At 44.5% G+C, this 22,444-nt stretch overlaps 1 protein-coding gene across 1 annotated transcript in view; it reads left to right on the plus strand.

Annotated features, from left to right (window-relative positions):
- Positions 1-22,444, plus strand: part of TLL2 (tolloid like 2) — a 305,471-nt gene that overhangs the window by 221,339 nt on the left and 61,688 nt on the right. The window lies entirely within an intron of this gene.

Here is a 22,444-nt window from a genome sequence, read left to right on the forward strand (position 1 = left end):
CCCGAGAGATGTGGTGGCATGCCTGGTCAGCTATCAAGTTAAGGAGGCTATCCTGAAGAAAGCGAGAGCCCGAGATCGCATTTCCTATGAAGGCTCTGAGGTAAAGCTCTTCCAAGACTTATCTACCATAACCCTGCAAAACCGACGGGCTCTTCGTCCCCTGCTGGAAACCCTGCGTTCAAAAGGCATTACTTACAGATGGCGCTTTCCCTTTTGCCTATCTGCATCATTCCGGGGCAGATCTGCAGCTCTCAGAGTCCCAGATGATTTACCCGCCTTCTGCGATGCCATGGAGATCCCTATAATAGACTTACCTGACTGGTACAGCACCTTCTACACTCCGGAACCCTGGATCTCAGTGACATCCTCTTCAACTCCGAAGTCCCAACGCCACCGACACAGACGCAGTCAATCACACCCTGGCTCCACACCTAACCGTGGAAGAGATGATCACCGGAGCAGCCCTCGTCGTTCCCCAACCCAGCAGAGGGAACATGTAGACCTATAACTTCATTCCTACGTGCAGCCTGGATGCCTGACAATGTGAGTCTCTCCTTTCTCCCTGCTCTACCCTAAGATGCCCTTTCCCCAGATTTATAGAATTCCTAACCACCCCATGCCCTCTTTAGCTCCTGGGAATATTACCCCCCCAATCCTCCTCCTCGATCACAAACTTTGAATACCCTGAACTGGAATTGCAAGCAGAATCTGTCTAGCTCGCTTTTTGCCCTCTCCCCCCCCTCCTCCCATCGATCTGTCTGTGAGACTGTTTGCATCGCCTGCTGCTTATTTCCCTGTACACGATCCATCACCATGCTTCACCTTAGCAATATATGCTATCCCTGTCATCCTGAATTACCGATGTCACCGATCCAAGCTGAACTGAACTTTTTGCAGAAACTGTCTGACACCAGAGAGGATGCTTGATCCCTGTCTCCAGCACTCAGGCTGAAAGATGGTTAACGTTCTCGCAACAGGATCTAATGTAATGTATGACTTAGGAAGATAGTGCAGGCTCGTGAAATCAGGCTTCTACACCTCTCAACTGTTGTTTGGTTGGTTGATGGTAACCTGGGTTTGATGATGGGGGGGGGGGGGGGGGGGGCGGATGTAAGGGGAGTTTGATTATCTGACTTCTAGCTGCAGAAATTGCAATTCTATATGCCTCTTCAGATATCCGTCAGCTGTCACTTCCCTATCTTTTTGCTCAAATCATTCCATCATTATGTTCACCTCCTCTCCCCTTCCTCTCTCCCTTCCCCTTCCCTTCAGTCCCTTCCCTCCCCCCTCCTTCTCCTACCCCCTCCTCATTCCCCCCCTAATCCTTTCCCCTCAATACCCTTCCCAACTCCTATTTTTTCAACTCCTATTTCCAATTAATATCCCTATATTTTCTATATTCTATTTTTCCAACTCGTATATCTATAATCTATGGGACTGATGATGTATACTTTGTTATGTTATACAATAGAAGGTAATATTAGGTTGCACTAAGTTGCATTTTAGGATGGGGATTGTGCATGTGGCCTATGGGACTTTGATGGATTTCCATGATCCCCTCGGAGATATGTTCTTGCTCCTTCCCTACTTAAATCATGCCTATCTTCATATTGAAATGCAACTATACTTCTAAGCTCAATAGTACGGTATTACTAAACCAGTGGTGTTTTGTTAAATTTCCATATTCCGATAATAATCAACAACAGGTTCAAAAAGTATTGCAAACATTAATGTAATATTTGCCTGATGCTCCATTTTGACTTCAGATCACAATCAATAAGCCCCAGTACCGAAATACAAAATTGGCATCCAGCCAAGATAAGATCTGGAGTCATCGAACCTTGACCCCATAGATTACTTCCCCTCTCCCCATCCCTGCTCCCTCCCACCTTCCTTTCCCCCCCATTTCCCCTCTTCCCTCCCTTTCCCCCTCATCCCCCCTCCCTCCTTCCCCCTACACCCCTCTCCTTCTCCCTTCCCTTCCCCTCCTCCCTCCCCCTTCCCCCTCCCCCCTCTCCCCCCCCCGTCCCTAGCCTCACTCTCTCATCCCTCTTCCCCTACAATCCCCTCATCCCAATTACCCCACATGTCCCCTGCATCTTCATCTCCCTATACCCTCCTCAGTCCTCAGTGATCTGACTCTACTCCCTACTCAACATTGCCAGACCTCACAGTCAACTACTTCTCAGCATCCAGGCTCACCAAAACTTCTCAACCGATCTAATACAACTGTTTAAATGTTCATACTATCTTGTTACTAACTGTCAAGTTGATTTAAATACCTTAGCGGTTATGCAATTTTGTTTATATGTGATGTTACATACACCCTTAAGGTTTCACTACTCTACATTATTCACCTTTCGCTTGAGCTGGTCACTGTTACATTTGATCTGGACCAAATAGGAACACAGGGACGCTCATGACCCTATACTACATATATCTCTAGGTATACCGGAGACAATTTTCTCCTTTTTGCATTCCATACAGGCGCCAAAAAAAAAAAAAAAAAAAAAGCCCCTGACGACCCGGGCTCCTTAAGACCATTATCTGCAATTGTTTTTCTACAATTCACTTTTTTTTTTTATCTACATTTCGAGACACCAAAGATTTTTGTTTGCCTACATTTTCCTGCTATCCCCCAGTGCCGTGCAGTCCCACGGTTATCTGGTTTTTGTTCTAAGACCCCTCCCCGCACCACAGCGGGTGCCTGTGTTGACCTCGGGCGCCCGTTGAACCTAGCACCAAGTGCGCATTTCTTCACCCCCCAGAATAAAGTTTTCCTGGTAATCTTGGTGAGCTTTCTGGGGGCGTCCCCCTCTATATCTCTTTTCTGTCACTCTCAATAACCCCTCCAACCTTCCTATCTCTACTCTTCTCCTCTTCCCCTCCCCCCCCCTTTTTTTTTTTTTTTTTTTTATTCTCCCCCAGATTTTACCCCCCTTTCACTCTTCCCCTTCCATCATGACCAACCCCAAGTCGACACAAATTCAACATAGTGTCAGAATTCTCTCACTGAATGCACATGGCCTAAATGTGCCAGAAAAACGTTCGCAAACGCTATCAGAAGCCCATAGACTACGGGCACAAATTATTTTATTGCAGGAAACCCATTTTCGAACCGGAGACCCAATTTATCTTTCCAACAAACGATACCCCACGGGTTTCCACTCCACGACAGAAGGCACCAAATCACGAGGAGTCTCGATTCTATTTGCACGTCAATTAGACTTTAAGCTGGTTGACATCAAAAGAGATCCTAATGGTAGATTTCTTTTTGTAAAAGGACTTCTTGCCTCTCGTCCAATTACAATCGCAAACGTATATGCCCCTAACACCAAACAGGTGGCCTTTTTTCGTTCAACCTTACAGGAACTTCAGGACTTTACAACTGGGCTTCTAATTCTTGGAGGTGATTTCAACGCCCCTCTGAACCCCTTAATTGACTCCTCCACAGGCAGTTCGGTCCTTCCCTATAAGGCTTTACGACAAATCACTACACAACTTCAATCCCTCCGTCTCCACGACACTTGGAGATTGACCCATCCAGACACCAGAGATTACACCTTTTTTTCTTCACCTCATCAAAAATTCTCCAGGATCGACTACCTTTTCCTATCCCAACCAGATCTTCCTTACCTCTCCTCCTCGTCGATAGAAACCAGTGTGCTATCCGACCACAATCCTATCACCTTAACTTTGAAGTTTCCAGAAGTAGAAACAAGAAGTAAGACTTGGAAACTAAATGCCTCACTCCTAAAAGACACACAGGCAATCACCAGGATCCAAAACTCCCTGAAAGATTATTTCAATTTGAATGATACCCCAGATACCTCAGCTCTCACCCAATGGGAGGCTCACAAGTGTGTGATCCGGGGAGAATTTTTGGCACTATCTGCAACACTTAAACGGGCCCGACAGAAAGACCTTACGGAACTATACTCTAAACTCGAAGCACTTGAAAAATCCTACAAACGCTCACAGGCACAATCCACTCTATCAGAATTGACAGCGATACGAACCGAACTGCGAGATAAGTTGGGCTTACAAGCCCACCACAGACTCGTTCTTTCTCGCAAATTATTCTACGAACAGGGGAATAAAAGTGGTCGCCTTCTGGCGCGGTCTATACGCCCACAGCACACGTCATCCCCAGTACACTTTATTAAGGATGCTTCTGGCAAGAACCACCACTCTAACCCTGACATTGCAAAACAATTTGAGTGTTATTATAGGAAACTATATAATCTCACAGACTCACTTGCCACTAAACCTTCTCCAGAAGTCAGGAAAGCCCAATTAGATAAGTTCTTCCATGATCACGGCATGAGCCCCATTTCCGAGTCCGACGCGATCTCCATGGAAACTCCCATAACTGGTGAAGAACTACACCGCGCCCTCAAAGAAATGAAGCCGGGGAAATGCCCAGGCCCCGATGGGCTCTCGTTTCAGTACTATCGTTCTTTTGCTGATACCCTCACGCCACATTTTCTCCGTGCATTTGGGAGCTTAGCTACATCCCCTAACCACTCACCTTCTCTTTTAGAGGCACATATCTCTGTTATCCCGAAATCAGGAAAAGACCCTTCCCTAGTCACTAGTTATAGACCGATCTCCCTCCTAAATGTAGATGCCAAACTATATGCAAAAATTTTGGCCAATAGAATACTCCCCTTTCTGCCATCTCTCGTTTCCCTTGACCAAGTAGGTTTTGTTCCCGGCAGGGAGGCGAGAGATAATACCACAAAGGCCCTAAATATCCACCACTGGGTGACAACAAAGAAAACCCCTGGGTTCTTTCTCTCTTTGGATGCAGAGAAGGCGTTCGACAGGGTGGCCTGGGACTACCTAATTAAGACCCTGGAGTCCATTGGACTCCGTACCAGGATGATCTCGAACATTCAGGCACTTTACACAGATCAAACTGCTAGAGTCAAGGTCAATGGTCACCTGTCGGACGCCTTCCAGCTATCCAACGGCACAAGACAGGGATGCCCACTCTCTCCTATCCTTTTCGTTCTATCCCTCGAACCCTTTCTGAACATGCTTCGCCAAAACCCCAACATCCACGGGGTACAGATTAGTAATACCACCCATAAAGTAGCTGCGTTCGCGGACGACATGCTTCTTTTTTTGTCGCAACCGCACATTTCCATTCCGAACTTATTGAAAGACCTGGAATATTATGGTTCTATATCCAACCTCAAAGTTAACCATTCAAAATCAATGGCTCTCAACATCTCCTTACCTATTACCGAGGTGAATCGTTGTAAATCTAATTTCCCCTTTCTTTGGGCTAACACAACACTCCCATACTTAGGCATACATATTCCCCGTGACCTGTCACATCTCTATGCTTCCAACTACCAACCCCTCCTGTCAGCAATCAATACAGATTTAAAATCTTGGAGGAATATTCAGGTTTCATGGTTTGGAAGGGCTGCCATTCTTAAAATGTCTATTCTCCCCAAATTGTTATACCTTTTCCAAACAATCCCCATACATATTCCCCCAGCCTTTTTCTCTACCCTACGCTCTTCATGGCGGAACTTTATTTGGCAAGATAAACCACCTAGGATTAAGTTTTCTCGTCTTACAGCCCCCAAACACAGAGGAGGTCTCAACTTGCCAGATGTGACCAGCTATTACAAAGCATGCCTTCTAGGCAGAATAGTTGATTGGACCCTTCATGCTGAACATAAAGAGGTGGTTAAGATGGAGAATGTCTGGTCATTCACTCCGCTACACCTTTTACCGTGGCTTCCGTTATCAGACATACCTCAATCTATTAAAATACACCCCTTCATTGGGCCTCCGCTACTCATCCATGATTCATGGCGTAAGAAGTTAAAAATTGATCCCCGCTGTGGCCCACTGACCTCCCTTAGGCTAAATCCAGCCTTCCCACCAGGCATGTCTACCGGCTTTCTGCGTTCCCTTTGGCCTCACAAAGAAATCTTAGCCAAACACTTTTACAAAGATGGAGCATTCATCTCATGGGAAAGTCTTAACTCCTCACTACACCCCTTAAGCATACCATTGTGGTCTTTTTTTCAAATACGCCACTTCCTCTCTTCCAAAGGCACCCCGGCTTTATGGTCAAGACCCAGGACACCATTGGAAAACATATGTGAACGTTCCCATCCTCAAAGACACACAATCTCAGAACTATATGGTCACATACTTGATGCCCCATCTGCATCCTCTGCTACTTTTTCCCTTGCCTGGTCGAAAGACTTACAATTGTCCCTTTCTGAAAAAGACTGGGAAGCAATCTGCAGCTCACCCCACCGCACCTCGATTAATGTCACTGCACAAGAAAATGGATACAAAATCCTTACCCGCTGGTACAGGACACCAGACAAAATTCATAGATTCGCCCCAACAGTTGACAACACCTGCTGGAGATGCAATGAATCTCCGGGCACCATGTTTCACATATGGTGGACATGCCCAATATTGCAAACTTTCTGGGAAAAGGTACAAAACACCATAAAAAAAGTCACATCCAGTGAAATTCCTCTCACCCCTAACTATTCCCCTAGAACCTCCAATTTCTCTCAAACTAAACTAGCACGACACATGATAAACGCTTCCAAACTTTGTGTGCCGTGCCACTGGCGCACATCTGACATACCCTCACTTAAAGAATGGTTTCACAGACTAAATAGAACTGAAGAAATAGAAGAACTGATAGCTATTTCAAGAGAAGACATATCCAAGTTCTCTACAGAGTGGCTGGATTGGATCAGATACAAAGAGACGAACGAATACAAATCCATTGCCAGCTCTTCATAATCTGAACTCATAGATTTATCATTTTTTTTTGGAACCGGCTTCCCTGTAGGAGCGGGAACTGGGAAGCTGAGCACATTGTCACCATGAAGTCCATTACTTCCGGATATCCCCCCTCGACCCTCATGTACACATCCCCCCCCCCCAACCCCTTTACTTTTCCCTTTTTTTTTTTTTTTTTTTCACCTCTCCTCTTAATTTCTTATCTATTCTTTTTTTCTATTACGCCTCTCTACCTATCCTTTTCTATCTCTTTGACAAGCTATATTTCGGCACTCCCACAGATGGTTACCAAGAAGCCAGCTCCCTTGTTTCAGACACATGAAGGAAGCAGACTCTTGTATATAATAACAAACAAGGACTCCTTCCCCACCAGTTGGACACTAATCCAATTTTTTTCCTTTTTTTTTTTTTTTTTCCTCCTTTTATTTCTCAACACATCTTTTTGCCAGAGTACTACTTAAAGCCTCACTCCTATCTTATTAGAGTGCTTCCACTTTATACGTTTTTGATTATGTCTTCTTGTGTCTGTAACCACGCAATCTCTTATGTTTTTTGTGCCATTATGTTTCTTGTTATTACGTGGGCTCATTGGCCCTCATTCTATTGTACTGTATACATTTCTTGTTATTTTTTGCTTTTTTCAAAATAAAAATTTGTTTATGGAAAAAAAAAAAAAAAGAAGTGGTAGGATATCTGGATGATCTACTCAAGGATCGATCGGGTTCAGGTCTAAGGCAGAATGTGGCCCGGGCGGTTCAGTCCTTGGAACACCTAGGTTGGGTTCTAAACTTTACAGCCGGTTCAGAGTCTAGAATATTTGGGTTTGATTTTGGACACTGTGAAGGCAAAGGTATTTTTGCCTCTGGCAAAGGGCGAAGGCCATAAGGGATTTCGTCCGGATCGTAAGAGGAAAGGTACCCATCTATATGCCATTGCAAGAGGCTGCTGAGGAAGATGGCGTCTTCATTCGAGAGAGCCCCTTATGGGCTATCCCATTCCAGACCATTTGCAAAGCAATATTCTGACTGCTTGGAACAAAAAGATCCAAGCTTTGGATTGTCACATGTTTCTGTCCCCAAGTGTATGACAGTCTCAGTTGGTGGTTGGTAGCCAGGAATTTGGAGAAAGGCAAATCCTTTCTTCCAGTAGTTTGGAAGGTAAAGAGCACAGACACCAGTCTCAGGCTGTGGGATGGTTTATGAGGAAGTCTGTCCAGGGGAAGTTGTCTCGGATGGAAAAGAGCTTACCAATCAATATCTTATTCAGGCAGCTTGTCTGGCTCTAGTTTTCTGTACTACCAGATTACACGGTTGCTCCGTCAGAATCAAGCTGTGGCTTAGATCGACCAACGGGAATCAGACAGCCCAGAAGGAGGCAAGTCAAATTCTGACATGGGCAGAGGTACGCAGTTTCTTTCAGCAGTATTTATTTCAGGAGTGGAGAACTGGCAGGTGGACTTTCTAAGTCGCCAGGGGGGATGGTCCCTACAGCCTAAGATTTTTTTTTTCCCTAAAACGTCTTTCAGGACAGCACCTTAGAGAGATGGCTCCTCCCTCTCCTCATCAGGAAACACCCCATCCACCAGATTTTAAAAGGAGGCTTCTCCCACCATTCATCAGTTTTTGTGTTTCCTCCGGCCGAGGAACACCTCTGTGGGGAGCTGGGCTCTTAAGGTGCTATCCTGAGACCGGGCTTCCTACGTCCACCTACCCTTTTTTGGAGACGGTTGCTTCTCCCATTCACGCGACCGACTGCAGTGCATGGGCTCCTTCTTCCTCTTCAGTGCTCTAGGCTGAGTCAGGACCCCGCAGAGCACAGCCCTGGGAAGGCATCTTGGAGGAGCGGAACGATTTTTCTTAGGCTTCCGCCGCCTTTTTTTTTTTTTTTTTTTCAAATTTGCCGCCATTTCTCCGGATCGAGTGACGCTCGTCCGGACCGGAAGTGAGGTTCCGGAAAGGGCAGCGTTCTGCAGGGGGCGTATGGCGTCATTTCCGCCGGACGCAGAGGAAGAAGGGAGGAGCAAGCTGGTGCCTTATTCCGGATCCGGTCCAGTGCAGGTGCGCTTTGGTCTCCGGAACCGGTACTGAAGCCACGGGTGATACCGCTGCCAAGCGATGGAAGCTTCTTCAGCGAGTGGGACAGGCACAGGCACCAGTAAGGCCCAGGTAAGGGGTATCTTTATATGGCCTATCTTACTGTGGGGTCTCTCTCCATCCCTTTTATCTTTCCCCCCGGTGGCTGGGGGCCTGTCAGGGCACATGGGACTTCCCTTTAAATGTCTTTCTGTGCACCTTTGGTGGCCCTGAGAATCAGGCTGACTTTTAAGAAGCATGTGTATGTTTTCCCATTCATGTCTTCCAGGCTAAAAGCTCTGAAACTGTTTTCAAGAGAAAGTGTCCTTCATGCAAAGCAAAGTTGTCGGAAAGTTGGAAAAAGACACTTTGCCAGGGATGTATTGATGCACTAGTAAAGGAAGAAGCATCTGCAGTTTGTGGCGATTTAGTCGCATCTGTGAGGAAGGAATTGGATGCTACCATCCAATCTTTTCGGTCATCCCTACAGGACCCTGCCCTGAGTCAGCCATCAGCCTCACTGTCCTCTCAGGGTTCACAATTGGTTCCTTCGGTGGGGACAGAAGGGGTTCCTTCCACCCAAGGAGATAATTCCCCCTCACATTCCAAGGAGGATTCAGAGGAAGAGGAGGAGGGAGGGGCACAAAGCAGGCCCACTAAATACAAACTATCCTTAGAGCAAGTGGATGGTCTCCTGAGGGCAGTTTACATCACCCTGGGTCTAGAGGAGGAAAAGAAGGAACTGTCCCTACATGACAAAATGTATGCAGGCTTGGAAGAGCCTAAGGGCCGTATCTTCCCAGTGCATCAGACCATCTCAGATGCAATAAAACATGAGTGGTCTGATCCGGAAAAGAAAACCTTCTTCCCTAAAGCCTTTAAAAGGCGATTTCCTTTTGATGAGGACCCAGGAGCTCCCTGGAATAAGATGCCAAAGATTGATGCAGCCTTCTCCCAGGTTTCTAGGTCAACAGACCTAGCATTTGAGGACATGGGAATCCTGAGGGATCCCATGGATAAGAAGATGGACCAGCAACTTAAGAGATCCTGGCAATCCATCATGGGGAGTCTGAAACCTGCCATGGCAGTAACCTGTGTGTCCAGGAATCTGGAATACTGGCTTAGCCAGCTAAAAGCACACATCACAGCAGACTCACCTAAACAGGAAATTTTGGATTCCTTTTCCACGCTCTCCACGGCCATAGCCTTCATTGCTGACACTTCAGCCGAGTCAGTGAAGATGACAGCAAGATCTGCAGCTTTATCCAACTCAGCCAGAAGGGCTCTTTGGTTAAAGACATGGCCTGGAGATACAGCTTCTAAAAATAAGCTGTGTGGACTTCCTTTTCAAGGGGATCTACTATTCGGGCCTGGGCTAGACTCTGTTCTAGATAGAACAGCAGACAAAAAGAAGTCTTTTCCTGTGAAGAAGAAACAGGCAGCAAAGAAGCTTTTTCGACCTCAAAAAGCTCAGCAAAATAGCAGACCCCAGGAGAAGAGAAGAAACTGGTCGACACAAAAACCCAAAGGGAAAGGAGGTGTTCTCTTCCATCCTCCTGTGTCAACCAACAAAACACAATGACAAGACATTGCCGGTGGGAGGAAGATTGAGGGAATTCCTCCCCTATTGGGCAGCCATAACAGAAAATCAATACATTCTGGGTATGCTGTCCCAAGGCTACAACATAGAGTTTTCAGAGACGCCACCCGAAAGGTTCTTTGTCACAAACCTCCCAAGAGATGCAGAAAAAGCCCTGGCTATGATGGACCTGTTAAAGGACCTGAGGCGACAGGGAGTTGTCTGTCCAGTTCCAGTGGAGGAACAACATCAGGGATTTTATTCCCACATTTTTGATAAAGAAACCATTGGGGGATTTTCGTCTTATACTGAATCTGAAACCATTAAACAGGTCAGTTCTGTACAAAAAGTTTTGAATGGACTCAATTCTTACAGTCAGAACCCTGTTAACAAAAGGATGCTTCATGGCATCAATCGACTTAAGGGATGCTTACCTACATATCCCTATTTCCCCTCGCTCACAGAGATTCCTAAGGTTGGCAGTAAATCTGGGAAAGGAAATGCTCCATATCCAATTCAAAGCATTCCCTTTCGGGCTATCATCCTCCCCTCGTATTTTTACGAAGGTAATGGCAGAGTGTCTAGCTCCCCTCCGCCTTCAGGGAATCTCTGTGGTGCCTTACCTGGACGACCTGCTTTTCTTTGCCCCGTCAAAGGAAAAACTTCAAGAGGACCTGCACAAGGCAAGAGGTCATCTAGAAGCTCTGGGATGGATAGTGAACATCAAGAAATCGAATCTCACACCGGCTCAGCGGGTTCAGTTCCTAGGTTTTCAGTTATGCTCTGTGGAACAAAGAATCTTCCTACCAGAAGACAAACAGGTCAAAATACAGAATTTGGTAGCAAGGCTACAAACAAATCAGTGGTGGTCGATCAGAGAGATCATGTCAGTCCTTGGAAACCTGACTGCATCAATTCCAGCTGTCCATTGGGCAAGGCTGCATTTTCGACCACTCCAATATTTCCTCCTCAGAATCTGGGATCACAATCCAGAGACTTTGGACTTAAAGGTAAAAATCCCCACCAAGGTCAAGAGGTCCCTTTGGTGGTGGAGAAATCGGATAACCTTGTCTCAGGGTTTGGCCTGGTCCTTCCCGGCAGACCAGAGGTTAACAACGGATGCCAGCAGGTGGGGGTGGGGAGCCCACTGGAACCAAAACCTGGCACAGGGGGTTTGGTCTCAGACCGAGACAAGAAAATCCTCAAATTGGAAGGAATTAAAGGCAGTCGGCCTAGCCCTAACTGCCTTCTCTCAAAATCTTCAGGGGACTCATGTTCAAGTCCTTTCAGACAACGCCACTACAGTGGCATATCTAAACAAGCAAGGGGGCACAAGAAGCAAAACCCTACAGCTTTTGGCAACGGAAATTCTGCAATGGGCGGAAAGGCAGTTACTTTCCTTGTCAGCAATCCACCTAAAAGGTACACTAAACAGTGTGGCGGATTATTTAAGCAGGCAGAAGATCCGAGAAGCAGAATGGAGCTTGAACCCAGAAGTCTTTATGTTGATAACCAAGACTTGGGGAAAGCCAGAGGTGGATCTGTTTGCAACGAAAGAAAACGCAAAACTTCCACTTTACTTCTCACTCCACAGAAACGACAACTCTCTGGGAGTAGATTCCCTGGCACATCCCTGGAGGTTCAGGTTGGGGTATGCCTTCCCCCCCCTTCCAGCTCATTCCATTGGTGTTGAGAAAAATCCAAATGGAAAGAGCCTCAGTGATCCTGATCACTCCTTATTGGCCCAAAAGGGTTTGGTTTTCGACTGTCCTTCAACTATCAGTCAAACCTGCTTTTCAGCTCCCTCCTCGTCAAGACCTACTGTTTCAAGGTCCAGTTTATCATCCAGAAGTGGAAAAGCTAAAGCTCACCGCCTGGTATCTGAGGAGCAACTGCTGAAAAGGAAAGGATTTTCAGACGCATTAATTGCTACTCTACTTTCCAGTAGGAAAAAAGTCACAAGGAATATATATGCAAAAGTTTGGAAGACATATAATACCTGGTGTGAATCGAAAGATCAAAAATTGGACAGTATTACTTCAATTTTGGAGTTCCTACAGGAGGGCGCAGGAAAAGGTTTGGCAGTAAGTACCCTCAAGGTACAAGTTACAGCCCTGGGGGTATTCTTGGAAAGGCCCATTTCTTCAGAATCTTTAATCATCAGATTCTTCAGGGCCCTTACCCGCTCCAGACCAGTGCCTATCAGAAGCTTCCCCAAATGGGATTTGTCGGTGGTCCTTCAGGCTTTCACAAAGGAACCTTTTGAACCACTAGAAACGGTTACACTAAAAAACCTTACCCTCAAGACAGTCTTCTTGGTGGCAATAACATCAGCAAGAAGAATCAGTGAATTACATGCTTTATCAGCTATCGAACCTTTCTTGTCCATATATCCAGATAGGATAATTCTCAAGACGGATCCAGGGTTTCTCCCAAAAGTAGCTTCAACGAGAAACCGATCACAAGAAATTGTGTTGCCTACCTTCTGTCCTAATCCATCAGGAGATAAGGAAGAAAGCTTTCACTACCTAGATGTAAGAAGGGTTCTTATACACTACTTGGAGGTTACTAAAGAGTTTAGATCATCAAACTCTTTTTGTTCTTTTCTCTGGCAACAAAAAAGGTCGCCAGGCATCAAAAGGATCAATAGCCAGATGGCTCAGATCCGCTATTTCAGAGGCTTACTCCCAAATGAAATTGTCTCCCCCGCAGGGGATCAGAGCTCACTCTACTAGAGCGTTAGCCACTACATGGGCAGAGAAAGCTGGTGCCACTCCAGATCAAATCTGCAAAGCGGCTACGTGGTCAAGCTACTTTACATTTGCAAGACACTATAGGTTGGACCTTTTGGCAGCTGAAGATCAGGCTTTTGGCAGAAAGGTCCTGCAAGCTGTGGTCCCTCCCTAAATTGAGTAAGTCTCGATAATCCTCTCTAAGGTGCTGTCCTGAAAGACGTTTTAGGGAAAATTCAAGTTAGACTTACCGGTAACTTGTTTTCCAATAGTCTTTCAGGACAGCAGGAGGATCCCACCCTATTGTATAAAATGTATTGCTGTGATTAACCATATCTGTTTGTGTTCCAGCATGGGCCGGAGGTACTCTTCTACAAACTGATGAATGGTGGGAGAAGCCTCCTTTTAAAATCTGGTGGATGGGGTGTTTCCTGATGAGGAGAGGGAGGAGCCATCTCTCTAAGGTGCTGTCCTGAAAGACTATTGGAAAACAAGTTACCGGTAAGTCTAACTTGAATTTTTTTTTTTTTTTTTCATTGATTTTTGCCAACGATGGGGTACCCCGGACATAGATCTGTTGGCATTCAAGTTCAACAAGCTGGACAGATTTGTGTTCAGAACCAGGGATTCACTCACAATATGGGCGGATACTTTAACGATCCCTTGATCAGTTCTTCCTGATCTATGCTTTCTCCGGTTCAGCTCCTGCCGCAGGATCCACAAAGAGTGAAAACCAGTTATACTGGTAGCCTCGGCGTGGCCCAGGAGGACTTGATACACGAATTGTAAAGTTGGTAGTAGGGAAACATGGTCTTTTCCACTCCATATGGATCTACTTTCTCAAGGTTCAATATTCCATCCTGCTTTACAGTCACTAAATTTGAAGGTTTATCTATTGAAGCCTAGATTTTGAAAGATCGACTGGGTCTCTGGTCCGGTGGTTTCTACTCTGCTAAATGCCAGGAAGCCAGTCTCTAGAAACATCTGCTATGGAGTTTGGAAGTCTTAAATTTCCTGGTGTGAGGCCAGAAAGTGTCATCAAAGGATTTCTCCTTTTTTACAATTGGGGGTAGAAATTAAGCTGGCTTTGGGAATGATAAAGGGTCAGATTTTGGCCTTATCTATTTTCTTTCAAAGAATGGTTGCTTCACATTCGGTGCAGGCCTTTCTACAAAGGTTAATTTGCATGGTTCCGCCAGTCAGGCCACCGTTGTATCCTTGGGATTTAAATCGGGTACTGGCTGTCCTACAGAAGCAACCTTTTTAAACTCATTCGGCATATTCCTCTGGTTTTGGCAAGAAAATCAGTCTTTTGGTTGCAGTAACCTCGGCTAGGAGGGTGTCGGAGTTGGTGACCCTTTCTTGTAAGGAACCATTTTTAATCCTACACCAGGACAGAGTGGGGTTGTGACTCTCACCCAGCTTTTTTGCCAAAGGTGGTTTCCAGCTTTCATTTAAATCAAGATGTCACACTACCTTTTTTTTTTTTTTTTTTTTTTTTTTCTAAATCATCGTTCTAAATCCTCGTTCTGCAGAGGGGTTACATTCTCTCAATGTAGTACAAGCAGTCAGTCTATTTGAAAATGTCAGCTCAGATTTGGAAAACTGATTCTTTGCTGTCAGAAGGGCCCAGGAAAAGGCAGGCCGCATCAAGATCAATTATTTCCCATTGGATCCTTCAGATCATTGTTCAGGACATATGGGTTGAAGGGAAAAGCCCCACCCTTTCGGGTAAAGGCACACTCTACCAGGAGGGTAAGTGCCTAATGGGAAGTTCGTTATCAAGTGTCTATGGATTAGTTTTGCAAGGCAGCTACTTGGTCTGCATTGCATACATTGACTAGGTTTTATCAGGTGGTTGTTGGCGCTCAAGAGGGTGCTGTTTGGCTGCAGCATACTGCAAGCAGCTATATAGGTCCTTTAGTCTGATGGCGGTCTTTGTAATTACAGGCTCTCTTCCCTCAAGGGCATTGGTAGAAATTATTGTGGCCTGTTCTGTGTCCCTTGATGTACGATTAAGAAATTTGGATTTTTCCTACATGCTTACCTGTAAAATCAATTTCTTGGAGTACATTGCAGGACACAGAGGTCCCCCTCTCCCTTTCTGGGATCTTCATTGCTTGTTACAAAATTGAGACTTCCTGTATTTTGGTTTGCCTGTGTCCATTCATGTATAGGTGGCGTATAAACCAGATGGTAATTATGGCTGCACTGTGTTCTATGATCTACTCCAAGAAATGGATTTTGCAGGTATTCGGTTCCAGATTTAAGGGGTAACCTCATTTTTCTCACTAATCAAACCTTATGAAAGGGGCTTAGAAGGAACCTGAACCGATATAAGCAAAGATTGTGAAGGGGGCAGTGATTACCTCAACTTTGTTAAAATTGTTTACAACTATTGTCCCCATGGGATTATAAGATACCAATATTGTGGCAGATGGTAATTGCACAAATTGCAGTAAAACATTGGTTCTGCCAGCCAGTTCTGCTGCCTCCAACAGTTGATGCTAGATCCCCAGAGGGACTTGATGTCATGATCCTGCGATTTGGCAGAGTTACACATTTGGAATTGAGTGAATGCCCTAAAAAAGGCAATTGAGTGATTCTGGCAGTTTGAGTGCCCTATTTGGTAGGCACATACAATAAAACATCTAAGGCAGATCTCTACTAGGTGGTGGCAAAGAGGCCCAACAGGGAAAAAAAATAGAGGGCTCCACATCCTGATATCAGGACAAATACTCTGTATTACCATTATGGACTCTGTAGGTACCCAAAGGAACCTAATCTTTTTAAAACCTACAACTTTTTTATTAAACAAACACTCATAAAATCGTTAAACAAAACGACAATGTAAAACCTTCATGTTATTTATGGAAAATTAAACTCCCACTATATTATCGACCCAAGTCCTTGCGGTAAGTATCCAAAATGGTGACTAACAAGGGGGTTCTACCATCCTTGTGCTTGTACTACATATTTCAGTTTCCCTGTCTCCCTTCAGGAGAATGTGAAGGTTACAAATAATTCTTAAACCAATATTCTTGGCAAAAGGTGTATGTTGGACTGACAGTCAAACTTTCATATGTGGCCCATACAGTGACTATAAAGTGTCTACAACTTGTTAAAATATCAGGTTTCTGTGATTTCAAAAAGAGACCAAGAAATAATTTTAGAACTTTTACCACGTTTTAACGTGACCTAAAACTGTACAACTCAGTTGGAACAGCAAACTGAAATCTTTTAGGTGGAGGGAAGTAAAAATAAACCAAAATATGGTTGCATATGTGTGCGCACCCTTAAACTAATACTTTGAGTTCTGTAATAAAATCAAAAGGTGCTTCAACAGTCTTTTTGGGTATTAATATCAGCATGGTGCATCTTGACTTGGCAATATTTGCCCACTCTTCTTTGCAAAAACACTCTAGATATGTCGGATTGCTAGGGGCATCTCTTGTACACAGCCCTCTTCAGATCACCCCACAGAATTTCAATTGGATTTAGGTCTGGGCTCTGGCTGGGCCATTCAAAAAATGTAATCTTCTGGTGAAGCCGTTCCTTTGTTAATTTGGATGTTTGCTTTGGGCCGTCATGCTGAAAGCTTTCTAGCAGAAGCCTGGAGGTTTTTCTCCAATATTCACTGGTATTTGGAACTGTTCATAATTCCCTGTACCTTGACTAAGGCCCCTGGCCCAGCTGAAGAAAAATGGCCCCAAAACATTATGCTGCCACCAACACCACGTTTTACTGTGGTTATGGTGTTCTTTTGGTGATGTGCAGTGTTGTTTTTTGCACCCAACATATCTTTTGGAATTCTGGCCAAAAAGATCAACCTTGATTTCATTAGACCAGAACACATTTTCCCACATGCATTTAGGAGACTTCAGATGTGGCTTTTTTTTTTTTTTGCTAAATTTTGGATTTGGATGTTTCTTTGTAAGAAAAGGCTGTCTTGCCATTTTACCCCATAGCCCAGACACATGAAGAATATGGGAGATTGTAGTCAGATGTACCACACAGCCAGTACTTGCCAGATATTCCTGCAGCTCCTTTGTTGCTGTAGGCCTCTTGGCTGCCTCCCTGACCAGTTTTTTCTTGTCATCAATTTTGGAGGGACATCCAGTTCTTAATGTCACTGTTGTCATTTTTCTGCACTTGATGCCGGTCTTCACTGTTTCATGGTATATCTAATGCCTTGAAAATTCTTCTGTACCCTTCTCCTGACTGATACTTTTTAACAATAAGATCCTTCTGATGTTTTGGAAGCTCTCTGCGGACCATCGGTTTTGCTGTAGGATGTGACTAAGAAAATGTCAGGAAAGACCTACTAGAACAGCTGAACTTTATTTGGGTTTATTCAGAGGCACTTTAAATGAATGGCAGGTGTGTACTGACTCCTATTTAATCTGAGTTTGAATGCAATTTCTTTAAAGAGGAAGTAAACCCTCCTCTGCAACTTGTACCTATAGGTAAGCCTATATTGAGGCTTACCTATAGGTACTGTAAATATCTACTAAACATGTACCGTTTCGGAGATATTTACCTAGCATGCAGCCAGTGACATCAATGGCACATGCGCTCTGAAGGAATAGCCGCTCGTGCTGTTCCTTCAGAGCACCGTGCCGTTACTGTCGGCTCCCGAGCGCATGCGCGGGAGTGACGTCATCGCGGCTCCAGCCAATCACATGGCCGGATGCCGCAAACCCGGAAGAAGGGCGACAGAAGATGTCGCCCATGAGACAGGTAAGCGGTCGGCACTGCGGGGCTTCGTTCTTGGGTAAGTATTTCATAATGAAAAAAAGAGAAAAAAGAAAAAAAAAAAAAAAACTTGACAAAGCTACATTTGTAGCGAAACATGTAGTTGTGGCAATCGGGAGGCTCCACAGAAGCGAGCGTATCCTGTCCTCCGCTCCCCTCGGCTTCCGGGTGTCTCTTCGGCTGGCTATCTACGGACTTCCGGTCTCCTGCGGTGACGTCATCTGCGTGCGCCTCCTGGTGCTCACGGCGGGCACTGAGGGAGCACTACGCAGCGGCTCCGGTCCAGGAAAGCGGCCGCATACCGGATCGTGCGAGCCCCTCCCGCTTAGACCAATTCCGTTCTTTCATCTGAGAGCCCCATCCCTTTCCATCGGTCATCAGGCTCCCATGATACACATCAGGGATTCCTGCAAAGACTAGCCAGGAGACAGAGGCTTCAAGGATCGGTAGGACTACCTAATTATATTATTTTAACCATTTGTGGACCCACTTAATAAACTTTTATTAGATTGTCCATCTGTGTTTAGGAGTGGGCAAACAGTGTTGCAACAGACATATTTACATATGCAACTGTGCATTCTCTGTACAAGGACATTATAGGATTTTAAACCTCGGATTAGCGCCAGAACCCCTTTTTTGAGTTAAGTATTTCATAATGAGCTAGTATGCGATGCATACTAGCTCATTATGTATTTTTCTTTCAGGTGTTTTTTTTTTTTTTTTTTAATTTGGAGGTTTACAACCTCTTTAATTCTGAACACAGCTGCATCCCCAGTTATAAGGGGGTGTGCTCACTTGTGCAACCACATTATTTAATTTATTTTTACTAAAATATTTGTTTTAACTTTTGGGTTCTTTTGAGTTGTACAATTTATAGGTCACATTAAAGGTGGAAAAAATTCTGAAATTATTTATCTAATTTTTTTTTACATCACATAAACCTGACATTTCTAACAGGGGTGTTTAGAGGTTTTTATATCCATTGTATAAGGCAATAGTCTAATAAAACCTATATATTCATTATGGCCGGAAGTAGAACATGTTGAACCAGTCACCAAGACACTATACTACACTTATTGCAGATAAAATATTACACATAATCTAGAACACCAGTTCTATCTCCACAAAGCACAGGGGACATCTGGGGGATTAGTAGAGCCTATAAAGCCATAACTTCTCGAAGAGTCCCAGCTCCTAACTGGTCCAAATTGGTTACCAACTTCGCCACCAGGTAGACCAAGGAAGATTAGTGCAATTGTGCATTGTGTAAAAACCTCAAAAGTGCCAATTATCTCTAGTGGAAAACATAAGGATTAATAGAACACCATGGATAACTTGCAGGTTGAATGGTAAAAGGCAATGTTGTAATCGATCTATAATAGAATAGGTAAAATCCCCAAAGTAGGGCAGTATGGTTAAACAAAGCCTCCATATCTTCGAGGTGGAACATGGGGCAATCTTCTTTGAACAAGGGAAGCCTCCCAATAAAATGGCTGCCCCTCACTTCCTTTAAACACCTCACCCGGAAGTGCACACGCCGGATGCCAGCCAGCGTGTGACGTCATTGAACGAAAATGGGATGAAAATGTGAGGCAGGGACGTTTACTAACTTTGGTTTTCGTGGAGCTCCGCCTGCTTCTGCTCCCAGCAAGCAAGCGAGTTGAAGAGGCTCTGTGCATCGTTCATGACTGCCAGACTGGAGCAGCACTGTGTATTACAGCCCATCCCTCAGACCAGAGACCACCATCCAGCACTGTGCTGCATTACAGGCCTCCAGTGACCACCGACATGGCGGCATCCAGAGCATTGTGCTTCACAGGCCATTCCTTAGATCTGAGCCCACCATCCAGCATGATGCAGCATTAAGCCCCGTACACACGTACGGATCGTCGTCATACAAACGTTCGTCTTTTCTCCCCGGGATGTCGGTGTCTGTTGAAAAGTGCAAAGACAGCACAAGGACAGCACAAGAATTTTGTCCGCAGACTTCAGCTGACTGCAGAAGTGATGTCATGTAATGGTTAACTTTCCCTGTGTTTTTTATTTTCTGAGCATGCCCAGTCTTGCAAATCTGCGGTCTGTCGGCTGATTTCTGTACTGACAGGCGAACAATCGTCCGTTCTGGTGTCCGCAGACAAAAATTTTCATGTTTGCAAGAAAGACTCTTGTCCGCGGATTGTGCGCAGACATCTGTCGGAGGCACCATACTAAAGCCCCGTACACACGCACAGATCGTCGTCATACAAACGTCGGCGGACGAAAGATCTACCGATTGTACGCGTGTTAGTATGGTGCCTCCGACAGCTGTCTGCACACAATCCGCGGACAAGAGTCTTTCTTGCAAACATGAAAATTTTTGTCTGCAGACACCAGAACGGACGATTGTTCGCCTGTCAGTACAGAAATCAGCCGACAGACCGCAGATTTGCAAGACTGGGCATGCTCAGAAAATAAAAAACACAGGGAAAGTTAACCATTACATGACATCACTTCTGCAGTCAGCTGAAGTCTGCGGACAAAATTCTTGTGCTGTCCTTGTGCTGTCTTTGCACTTTTCAACAGACACCGACATCCCAGGGAGAAAAGACGAACATTTGTATGACGACGATCTGTGTGTGTGTACGGGGCTTAACACGCGTACAATCGGCAGATCTTTCGTCCGCCGACGTTTGTATGACGACGATCCGTACGTGTGTACGGGGCTTAACAGACCACCTCAGACCATCCAGAGTGGCTAAATCTGTATCTGAGTTTTTGTTGAAACCTTAATACCATAAATAACATTTGATTGTTTTATTCCTGGAATATATGCGTTTAGGTAAATTGTAATGCATCATTTAACGCATTTTAGATAAGCATAGATCTTAGTCGCCTAAAATACAATGACTAAAATATTTTAGTCAGACTATGACTAAAACTAAATCCAAATTCGATGCCAAAATTGACACTGTCTGTAGCTTCAGCCCGTGCAGAGGGCACACGCTCACCAAAGATACCCGAACCTACAAAAGGCCTAATGAGAGAGCAGACGTCCAAATAAAAGTATAGGGATGCAAAATTATTTTGCCAACCAGGAACAAGGCATACTGCATGAAAAAAGGGTAACCCGATACATTCACATATAACCGCCAGTGTACCCTTATACCACATTGCTTGTATATACTGTATAGTACAATGAAGACAGTTTTTTTTTTTTTTTTTTTTTTTTATCATCCAGCTGTTTTTACTAGTCCAACTTGTAACCTCCAACTTGTAACCTCCAAGTGAAAGAACGCCAACATGTCCGGGGGAAAAAAATTTAAAATTCAAAACCAAAATCGCTGAGTTGGTAAAAAGATCGCCCCCTTTGTCAGTATTTTGTTGAACTACCTTTTGCTTTAATTACAGCTTTTAGTCTGTTGGGATATGTCTCTACTAACTTTGCACATCTAGACTTTGCAATATTTGCCCACTCTTTTCAGAACTGCTCAAGCTCATTTAAATTTGATGGTGACTGTTTGTGGACTGCAGTCTTCAAGAAATTCCACAGATTTTTAATGGGGTTGAAGTCTGGACTCTGACTAGGCCATGTAAGGACATTCACTTTTCTCTGCTTCAAACACTGTGTTCATTTTTTGCTGTGTGCTTTAGGTCATTGTCCTGTTTTTGAAGGTAAACTTTCTTCCCATTGACAACTTTCTGGCCGAGGACAGCAGATTTTCCTCAAGAATGTGACAGTATTTTGCCCTATCAGTTTTCTCTTATCCTATAAAAAGCTCCAGTCCCTGCTGCAGAGAAACCCTCATAACAGGATATTACCACCTTCATGCTATACTGTAGGAATGGTGTTAATTGGATGGTGAGCTGTATTGGATTTCCGCCACACATTTAATTTGGTGTTGAGGCCAATTTAATTTTTTAGTTTGATCTGACCACTTAAGGCAGACCTTGAGGATTCTGGAGCCACATTGAAAAATGTTTTCTAGTCAGATGAGGCTAAAACTGAATGATTTGGACTCAACACCAAACGGTCTGGTGGAAGTCCCACACCGCTCTCCATTCAAATGACTCTGTTCCTACAGTAAATCATGGAGGTGGTATCATCCTGTTACAGGGATGTAAAGCACTGTGTAAAATTGACGGCGCTGTATAATTACCTGTACTAAAATGAGTACTACGTAGTTTTACTATGTGAATAGAAGTCTTATAACTTTTCATGCTTATATCTAGATAGAAATTCTTTGTGACCTCCGCATTCTGCTGAAGAAGCAGGAAACTTCATAACATGTGGATAGCACAAGCACTGTGGAACTCCCATGCTGGTCACCATTTTGGATACTTACGACAAGGGCTGATGTTGTGTTGTATACTGTGGGAGTTTTTCCTTCCATAAATGATGTGAAGCGTTTAGATTTATAATTTTGCTTTACTGGTTTATTATGTACAATGCAATTTTATGTTTTTTTTTTTTTTTAGTAGATTGTATTCCCGTGGGGTAAGCGTACTGCATAGTATTTATCTTTGGAAGGGGC

The sequence above is a fragment of the Pelophylax lessonae genome, assembly GCF_965119305.1.
Source record: "Pelophylax lessonae genome assembly, chromosome: 9".
NCBI lineage: Eukaryota > Metazoa > Chordata > Amphibia > Anura > Ranidae > Pelophylax > Pelophylax lessonae.